This window comes from Manis pentadactyla, chromosome 3 (assembly GCF_030020395.1).
Source record: "Manis pentadactyla isolate mManPen7 chromosome 3, mManPen7.hap1, whole genome shotgun sequence".
NCBI classification, from domain to species: Eukaryota; Metazoa; Chordata; class Mammalia; order Pholidota; family Manidae; genus Manis; species Manis pentadactyla.
The window spans coordinates 93,834,857-93,845,123 of NC_080021.1; the positions used below are offsets into that span (position 1 = coordinate 93,834,857).

At 50.2% G+C, this 10,267-nt stretch overlaps 1 long non-coding RNA gene across 1 annotated transcript in view; it reads left to right on the forward strand.

The window, feature by feature from the left end:
* LOC118915915 (uncharacterized) overlaps positions 1 to 7,711 on the forward strand; it is a 58,862-nt gene extending 51,151 nt beyond the window's left edge. Inside the window, exons 3-4 of the long non-coding RNA XR_005026227.2 lie at positions 400 to 5,231; positions 6,794 to 7,711. This is a non-coding gene — a long non-coding RNA (uncharacterized LOC118915915). The remainder of the gene's footprint in view (positions 1 to 399; positions 5,232 to 6,793) is intronic.
* The last annotated feature ends 2,556 nt before the right edge of the window (positions 7,712 to 10,267 follow it).

Here is a 10,267-nt window from a genome sequence, read left to right on the forward strand (position 1 = left end):
CTTGGCCAAAAGACACCCCCAGCCCCCATCCCAAAGGGGGCTGCCAACCACATTTCCACCAAATCCTGAAAAAAAGGAACCTTTGCAACCAGAAGTTTGCAAAGTGTCTTCTCTCTTGCTTGCCTTTGTTTTCTGCAAGTGACTGATGGATGCAGGGCAGGGAAGGCCAGCTGATAAGTCACTTCCTCCCCCAAAGGCATTTGACTCACATTTGATTCGCCTCAAATGAGTCTGCTCAGAACCAGACAACTCCCGGCTTTTTCCTAAACTGTAATCTATTGTGGTTCTTGACTCAAGCCCCACCCACAGGCCTCACAGCTTGTGCAGGAAGCCTGGGTCTAAGGTTCTAGGAGCCTGTGGGCCAGTCCTAACCCTGTTTCTCTGTCTTAACTTGGCAAGGCCTGGAAGGAATCCTGCTCCTCTCCAGTTTCCACTCCAGGGAAACACAGGATACAGCTCCCCAGACTCTTGGGAGCAGAGTGTGCAGCCACCATTTCCTGGAGCAGACCCACAGCCTTCCACAGAGAGTCCACCTGCAGTTCTCACCTGGCTTGACACCCACTCGGCCAAGACGTCACAGGGTATTTTCCACTTAAAAAGCTTAATTGTCCAGCAGCCACATTTCTTTCAAACTTATCCCTGAGGCTTGGTGGAGGGAACTGCAGCTGACAGCCTAACAGGAAGAAAGAAGACTCTGAGCTGTGCCCTTTTCCTCTCTGCTCCGTGCCTGTGGCCACACAGTAGTATGTCACCCGCACACACACTGCTAGTGGGGCCTCTCACTGGAATGGTCAGGGAGCCAGGACAGTCTGCCTGTGAGCTCCAGCTGCATTAGGAGAGGCAGTGGCAGCTGCCCCTGCATCCCAGGGTGTATGCTCTCAGCCCACACCTGGACAGCCACCTGTGCCATTCTCATCCGGCACCCGTGCCTTATTTCAGCCTGTGAGATGGACCTGAGCTGGTGGGCCTGTGCCTCAGAAACAGCCTGCGGTTGCCCACCAGCTCCCATCAGATTGCCAGGGGTGCTTCCCAGGAGGCCCTGAGCTCACAGCTAATGCCATTGAAAAGTCCGGGGGTGGCAGGTTATCACCCAAAGTGGACTGAGGGGCTGGAGATGACTTGGTATCTCTGCAGAGTTGCCCATTGCTGGGGCTGCCTGAGCACAGGCTGAATAGGCCCAGCAGGGCTGAGCTTCCAAAGCCCCCATCAATTCTCATACTCCATGAGGATGCCCCCACTCCTGGGGCACCATGGAGTGGCCAAGGAGCAAGCTTCTCCGTAAATGAAACAGGAGGTGTGAGCCACCAGAGGACAGTAGATGAGTAGGAAAAGGGGTCTGGGAACAGTTTCCAGACCTCCTTCCAGCACCAAGAAACTTCTAAGGCAGCCAGGTATCGTCACAGGACATGGGGACATGTGAACTCAGGACTGCTGCCCTTCCTAAATCTTCCTTTTTTTCTATTCAAACTCTGTGCTTCAATATTCCCAGGTAAAAGTAGCAAGAATATGAATAGCAACATTTACTAGGTACCAAGGGGGTCCAGGCACATTTACTATTAACTCATTTAATCCCAAGGGAGGCACAAGACAGCTTGGGAAGGAGAAACAGCCTGCATGTTTTCCTCGTTTTTGTTGGGAGAAATGGAGAGATGGGATCTTGAAGAAACTCACAGGGAGGATTTCCCTCTGAAAAGATACATCTGTGCTGTATGGAGGAACCAAGGGGGAAAAGAAGGAACAAGAGAGGATCATGGTTTCTGGGGTGGCACAGGGGAAGACCTGGCCCATGTTCTTGGCTCCTTTGAGGGAGAGGCAGATGGAAACATGAGCACCAGTCCCCCGCCCAAGGCTGACATGGAAGCAGGGCCAAGTGGTTGTCATACTGGACAGTGGGTGTCTCAACGGCGCATGTAGACTGAGCATCAAGGGCCGTGGGACAGCCCCCAGAGCTCTTGGTCAAGGCCCCAAGAATATGCCACAATCTTTACATGTGAGAAGGATTGAGCTAGTTAGGTTTCCCAACAGTCTGGCAGGGGATGGGAGTACAATCAGATATTACACTGTTACAGAAAAATTAAGTCAGTTCTCTTTCTTTCTGAGTTTTTGGACTGAGATTCACATATGTTGTGTTTCTCTTTCAATTCCCAACTTAACACTAGGTAGTTCTTCAAAAATGTTAACTGAATGAGTATAAGCGCTGGAGTAGAAAAAGAATATTACAGATTTGTAATTGGCCAGTGGTTCTCCACGTGCGGTACTGGAACCCCTGGAGGTGTCCAAGATCCTTTCATAATAATCCAAAGACATTAAGTACTTTTTTCATTCTCATTCTCTCACAGTTGAGTTTTCCACTTAAAAAGTTTTCCTCAACTGTGAGAGCTACATGATGCGTGTTATTGCAACTGATTAAATGCAGAAGCAGATATTGCAATCCACTGTCTTCTATTAAGCCAGACATTAAAACCATTTGCAAAATGTAAAATAATGTCACTTTTTTAATTAATGTTTTTTGAAAGCCACTTGACCTCTCCAGGCTCATGTACCAAATGCAGGCACTGGTTGGATGGGCTCTCAGGGCTCCATCCTCATAGGCAGAGGCAGAGACGGAAGCTCAGTAGAGTCAAAGGGGCCCCTCTGAAATTATTGTTCCCTGAGTACACCATGGGAATGCTGCAGGATGGGTTTGCTGGCTAAAAGTAATTGCCCTAAGGCCTGGGGGTCAAAGGGCTCCTCCCAGAGCCAGAGCCAGATGATGTCAGTGCCCAGGCACCATCAGCATTCCTGGGTGGCTCAGGTCTGTGGGTGGCTGCTCAGGAATCTGCCATCCCTTTGTGCCTCCAGATATGCCACCTCTACTCTCTACCTGAGCCCAAAATGCAGGCACGCGTGTACATGCATGCACACTATATCAAATGCTGGAAGTAATATGATTTAAACTCTGATGCTCTTTCAGGGAAGCCTCGGTGGAGAAACAAATCTGACGGCCTTGCTTTCAGCCAGCCACCCCTGCCCCATGTGGCAGCCTCTGCAAGCAGAAACGCTAGGCGAGGGCAGGCTGCCCTCCCAGGGCTGTGACATCCCCCCTTTCTGGCCCGGGCCCAGCCAGTGCTGCAACCCATGCTCCTCTGTGGGTCACTTGGAAGCCTGCTCTTGAACATGGTTATAAATGCCCAATAATAAACAAACATGAGCTCTTCTGAAATGTTCCCAGGAATAGCCAACTGCCCAAATTGCCAAGGTTGTTTTTCGGATCCTGGGAAAAAAAGAAATGGAGTATGGTCTATTTTTTCCATGCCCAAAGCAGAATCATTGGTCACATAGGTCCAATTTTAGCTTTCTGGTTCCATTTTTTTTTTTCTTTTTGTCTTATCATCTTAGAGCCTGGGGAAAGCAGGGAGAGGGAGACGATAAGCATGAAGGAGATGGAAGAGGGAGGAAGATTCTCTTCTGTGCCCACAGCTCTGAGAACTGGTGGACAAACAGGCTCTAGGCTCTCCTATTCCTCGGCTGGCAGACAGGAGTGGGAAAGGCCTGGGATCCGGGGGAGCCACAGAGGAACAGCAGCCCCTCCCAAATCCCACAGAATCAGAAAACAAAGAGAAAGCTGGGAGAAAAGAGAGGCCCCACTTAAGACTGGTGGCTGAGGCCTCAGGAAAGGAGGCTGGGGAGAGCAAGGGGGTGTGGGGTTACACCCCCTCTCACAGAGCCCAGGCTGCTGGTGCTGGCTCTCTGCTGCTCCGCACCATCACAGTGGGATGAGTTCCCACAAACACCATCCACAGACCCAGCCCCCGGTCCCTCCCCCACAGGACGTGGGCCACCACTCTGCCCTTACCTGCCAGGCTACAAGATTCAGGCACTTCAGCCCAGTCGTTGCTGAAACACGGGGACCTGTTCTCTGTGCCTGGTGACAAGGGGTCCTTTAGTGAGTCCCGTGAAACAGCATCATGCGCCTGTGTATCTCAGATGGAGAACAACCCCACACAACGAAATTCCTCCTGGACCAGGTCCTCAGCTGTCAGTGTGAGGACCCTGGACCCCTAACCGAGCCAGAACCTACACCAGCCACCCAGAAAGTTGTGCCTGGAATCCTGGAAGCAGTCCAGCATCACCTGAAGTACTTCAATTGTTCCTAACCTGCTCCCCAGACCCCTGCCATCTTCTCCAAATGTGGAACATGGGGGTGAAACCCCCTAAATTCAGCTGCTGGCACTTTGTGGATTGACCTTTGTTTTGGATTCCTGGCCTCTGTTTCCCCCACAGGATCTTACTGGACTTGCCCTTCATTTCTCCATGCACTCTGCCAATCCAGCCCTAAGCAAACAAGCCCACAGACCACCTCCACCCTGGGAGCACAGGGCTCATACACCCATTCATACTAGGCTCTAAGCGCCAACCGTGCTGTTTACCGCCTCATCCCAACACAAATGGAACACCTGGGGATGGACACAGGAGGTGTCTGTGAAGTCAGCATCCCTTTCTTCCCACCTTCCCGAGGAAGTGAAACAACTTCAACAGATATGACTTCAGGAGCTAGGACCCTTGGAGGAGACCAGATAAAGAGGGTTTAAATACTGAAATGTGAAAGCCCTTCTGTGGATAAAATGAAGGTTCTGTGGCCAGGATTCTCACCTGGCCCTGGCTGGCTAGCTCACTACACATGTGTGTGCAATATGTTGTTATTGACTCTACATAAAGAGCTCCACCCAGTGTCCTATGTGACACAGTGGCACAGCTGCAAGGCTGCAGGAGAGCAGAGCAGAGCATGGAGGGGTGGTAGCGCTGAGGACAGGGGCCCGGAGGACGGCTGTGTGGGCAGAGAGGCCCAGAGGCAGAGACCAGCTTGCTGCCTGAAGCCTTGCTCTGAGTGGATGAGATTTTAGTGATTGACCTGCCACCTTGGAAATAAAGTTGGGTATAACCCTTTCACCCCAAGACCGTTCTACTGTCATTTCTTTGGTCGCGTTGAATCCATAGTGAACTTGCCTGGGGCTGAAATCCATTGGCAAGACACCTTTCCATGATTGCATGAGGCAATTTTCTCCCTTCATTGGGTTCTATTTTTTACAGGGCACTTTTCAAGGTCCTAAATTTGCTCAAGAGATTTGCTGATGCTGTTGAGACTGGAATTCAAACGGAAAGCACATATGACAGACAGAGAAAATCCACCTCTGACTGCCCCCTGGCCACCTCCCAGAGGTCGTGACTGCCTCATTCTTGACAGGGCCCAAGTGAGTCCTCTTCTTCTGCCCAGACATATGCTTTCCCATCTCCCTGTCTCTGAAGATGACAAAAACTACCATGTGTTACCCAGGTCCAACCCAGGAGTCACTGTAGACTCCTCCCTTGTCCTTGTTTGATTTTACCCCTTAACTTACTCCATAGCTGTTCTCTTTCTTCATCCACACAGCTACTGCTGTATTTCAATCCCACTTCATTGGTTAAGACAGGCTAGGTTGATTGCAGTAACAAACAATCCCAAAGTCTCACTGACTTAAACTTGTCCATGACACAAGCCCAGTGGGGGCTGGCAGGGTCACTCAGGGCACCAAGTGCACTGAAATTCTACCAAATGATGATGGTGATATCTCAATCAAAGCTTCAGGGGTCACTGTGGCCAGAAGTTGGGAAGTTGAGCACTAGTGATTAACTGCTTCAGTCTGGAGGTAAACACATTGCAATGGTTAATTGTATGCGCTGGCTGGGCCATGGTACCCCTTTGGTCAAACATTATTCTGGATGTCTCTATGAGGGTATTTTTGGATGTGGTTAACACTTACATAGATGGACTTTGCATAAAGCAGACTGTTTTCCCTAATGTGGGTGGGCCTCATCCAATCAGTTGAAGGCCTAAATAGAACAAAAGCCTGACCTTCCCCTGAACAGGAAGGAATTCTGCATCAGACGGTCTTTGGCCTTGAACTGAATCATCATCTTTTCCCTGAATCTCCAACCTACTGGTCTACCTTCCAGATTTTGGACTTGCCAGCCTTCATAATCACTGGAGTCAGTTCTTTAAAATACATTGGTATGTGTGTGTGTACATATATACACACACCTCCTATTGGTTCTGTCTCTCAGGAGAATATCACTAACACACACATGGAACTTCCACTCACTTCTCATTGCTAGAACCAGTTACATGGCCATGCCTAACTTCAAGAGGGAAGTCAGATCAGGGTCTGTTCTGGGAAGGCTACTTCTGGGTCTGTCTCTGTCCAGTTCTGTCTCTTCCAAGCCAAACTCCATTGCTCCATCAGACTGATTTTTTTAAATGAAAATCTGTGTCATCTGTCTGTTTGAACCCTGCTGTGATTTCCCATCACCTCCAGAATGAAACAAAATCTGTAAGCTCCCTTACCTGTTTTACTTCCTCTCCTGCACTTCTGGATTCAACCATCAGCAGGTTGCTAGCTCCAAACCAGCCATGCCCCCTTCTCTGATTTCCCTGCATCTGGGAAGCCCCTTCTCTGTTTGCTCACTGGCCCTCCTGCTCAGTTCTCACAGGTCATCCAATGTCCCTCCTCTTAGGTTTTCAGGAAAAATCAAGAGTTCTTTCCTCATGCACCAATGGCATCTGGTACATTTTTTCTGTCTCAGCACGTCACATTTTAGGTATCTGTTCCAATAATAATAATAATTTAAAAGAATATAAATAATTAAATAATATATTCATATATACTTAATATATGGAACATGAAATAACTAATATTTATTAAGTGCTCATGATCTTACTGGTATTTTACATGCATTGTCTCATTTAATCACCAAAAAGCTATTTCTCATTTTTCAGATGAGGAAACTGAAACTCAGAGGGTGAAATTACATGCTGATCATCTCTCAGTCTTCAAGCAGCCTGGCTGATGTCAGAACTCCTCAGTGTGACTCCACAACCTGTATGTTCGTTAACTGCCACAGCTCAGTTGTCCACCTTTCCAGTCTGTGCCCCTCTGGACAGGAGTCCCTTGAGGGCAGGACCAGACATCCATCAGCCCTGCAGCCCCCATCCTTTGCTGAGTGAGGACAAGTTCGGAAGGTACAAAATGATGGTAGATCCCTGTCCAGTGTTATGGAGGGCAGCTAGGACACCGTGCTCGAAGCCAAAAGAATCTGTGTCCTCATATTCTAGGGGGTCAAGGTTCTAGCAGAGGAGCCCCCCAAAGGGCAGAGATGGTAACACCAGCCTTACAACCACCTGCACCCCACCTTAGGTGGAAGACTGGGCAGGGGAGAAGGAGGAGAGGTAGGGCCTTATGGGGAGAGGCTTTTCTTCCCCGGCCTCATGGGAGATTTTGCTGCTCTGAAGCCAGGTGAGGTTCATTCAGATGCCAGCTTCCTGCAAGCAGGGACGCTAACATCTCCTTCCCCAGCTAGGTACCTGCTGAGCAGGAGAGGAATGTGGAGAGAGCTCTGAGGAGTGCATGACATGGTCCCCCGCAGTCTGGGGTGGGCACAAAGGGTACTGTAGTGGCCTGGATTGGCAGGGGCTTTACGAAGCCCTGGCCTGGAAGAGGAGAGGCCATCCATCCTTGCTCCACAAGGCTCTGGGAGATCAGCAAGGGACTCAGAGGCTCCCATGTCCTCCCAAAAGAGCAGAGGGGAGAGAGGAGAGTTAAGAGCAGGGAACACCCCGACTCAAGAAAGAGATGGGACGAGTCTGTTGGAGCGGCCCCTGAGGAACAAGCAGCTCATCTCAGAGAGCCTCCAGCCACCAAAGGAGCCTGGGACCACCACACACACACACACACACACACACATACATACACACATGCACACATGTGCACACACACACACACACAGCAGACCCACCATTTACACAGGATCTGTGCAATCGGCCAAGGCCCTGGTGCCCACGGAACCAGACTAAGATCAGGGCCCCTACCACCACCAGTTGCAACTTCACCACGTAAACAAAACTTCTTCCTATGCCCCCCCTTTTTTTACTTTTATGAAGTTGTGAGGTTTAACACACATAGAGAAAAGTGCATACACCATAAATATTTAGACAATGAGTATCATGAGGCAAAGAACCATTTGCTTAACCTGTTTGCTGCTGTGACAGAACCCTAAAGACTCGGGGGTTAAAACAACAGAACGGTATTTCTTGCAGCTCTGGATGCTGAAGTCCTGGACCAGGGGCCAGCATGGGGGGCTCTGGCAGGAGCCCTTCTCCAGGCTGCCGTCGGCCACCTTCTCATTGCATCCTCACAGCTGAGGGCAGAGAGGGGAAGCCAGCTTTCCTATGACCCTGATCAGGGCACAAATTCCATTCACAAGGCGCCACCTTCATAGCCTCATCTAGTCCTGATCACCTCCCAAAGGCCCCACCTCAGGATACCCTACATAGAGAGTCAGGCTTCCACATACAAGTTGGGGGACACCAGCAGCAGGCTGTAACACAAGCAAGCAGGAGGCAGAACATAGCCAGGCCCTAGAATCCTCCTGCAGGCCTGCTCCATCTGCCCCTCCTTCCTCCCAGTGAGCTCTGTGACCCTGACTTCCAGCATTGCCCATTAGATTTGCATGGCTTCAGCTAAAGCCATTTCTTTATTTTTTCCCTCTCTTGCCATCTTGAAGTTTGGGGAGTGTCATGGGTTGAACTGTGTCCTCCCAAAATTATATGTTGATGTCCTCACCAAGTCGCAGTCCCACGGAATGTGGCCTCACTTGGAAATAGGGCCATTGAAGATGGGATTAGTTAAAGTGAGGTCACACCGGAGGAGGTGGGCCCCAATCCAACATGCCAGCGCCCTTACAGAAGGGCAGTGTGGAGACAGACATACACACACGGAAACACCATGAGAGCAGGGAGGCAGAGACCAGGGTGATGCTTCCACAAGGCAAGGGAGCCAGAGATGGCCAGCAAAGCCCCGAAGCTGGGCCAGAGCCGCAGATGCTCCCTCGCCCCTTGGGAACCAGCCCTGCCCACACCTGGATTGTGGACGTCTGACTCCAAGACTGCAAGACAATGCATTTCTGTTGTTCCAGTTGCCCAGGGTGTGGCATTTTGTTACAGCAGAGCTAGCTGACTGATACAACTAGCTACAGCCTAGGAAGGGTGCAAAAGAGAGGTACAGAGCTTTGAATTGGGCCATAAATTGTAATTTTAAACTAGACAGGCTACATTTTAATTACCAAGAGTGTCCAGAAAGCAGTGGAACTTGTCCAGCTCTGGCCAGGGGAGGAATAGGGGATGGAGCATGGCTGAACACTGCTGCAGGGGTGGGCAAATAAAAGTGCTCATGCTGTCACTGCACACATGAGGCTTCTCAGTACCATCACAATCATGTGTGGGCTTGCTGGAGGCCTGAGGGGTTTCTAGAGTATCTCTGTGTCGTGAGGGTTTTGGGCGTGCTCACCGGGGGACCTGGCAGGAGAGGGAATGGCTGCAATCCAGGAGGAAAGATGAACACATATGTGCAGCTGGCAGCACGTCACACAGGACTGACCCTCGCCTGTCCATGTGGCCTGCACTCATGCCTCCTGAGGGAAACTGCACCATCTGCCTGACTTGACCTCATTTTCTGTCATTTATTTCCCTCTTTTGTAAAATAGGGTGGAAGATAAAAATCTCTCTCCCAATTAGTGGCATGAGGCATAATAGAAGAAAATTATTTCAAGGTTTTCATGATATTTAAGCTGCTTCAGAAATTTCTTAAGAGGTACGTGAGCTTTTTTCATGCTAGCAAACACCAGGCTCCAAGACCATGTCATTCTTGCTGCACAATCACCCTCAGAATACATGTTGTCTCTTTTCTAAATCACTGGGTCAAGAGTTCCCTTAGATTTTGGAAAAGCAGCGGGGCAAGCTTCCCAGGAGGGCGGGCATGAGGGTGATGTAGTAACTGTGGGCGGCAAAGCCGTTCCTTCAGGTGGGCTTCTCAGACCCCAAGGACAGGGAAGCCTGCCTCAGCTGGAGATACCCTGAGTGCTCTGGACAGCTGGCCACCTCTCTGAACCATGTCAGGGAAACCAGCTTCAGAGCAGCCTCATTCTCTGGCTTTGCATGGAGGTTCCTGGACTGAACTCACCCCGCCTTCCCTCACACAGTCCTGTTAGGAAGCTGCCTTTCACACTGACATCCTGATAACACTGCTTTGTTTTCAGATCCTTCAAAAGGGGTGGGACAAACAACATCAAGCAGAGGAAGCCAGACACTTAATGGGTAATGTGTGCTTCCATTTACACACATCTGAGGACAGGCCAACCAACCTTGCGGTCAGCAGTTAGTACAGCGGCTCTCCTTGGGGAACGGGGCAGGGGAAGG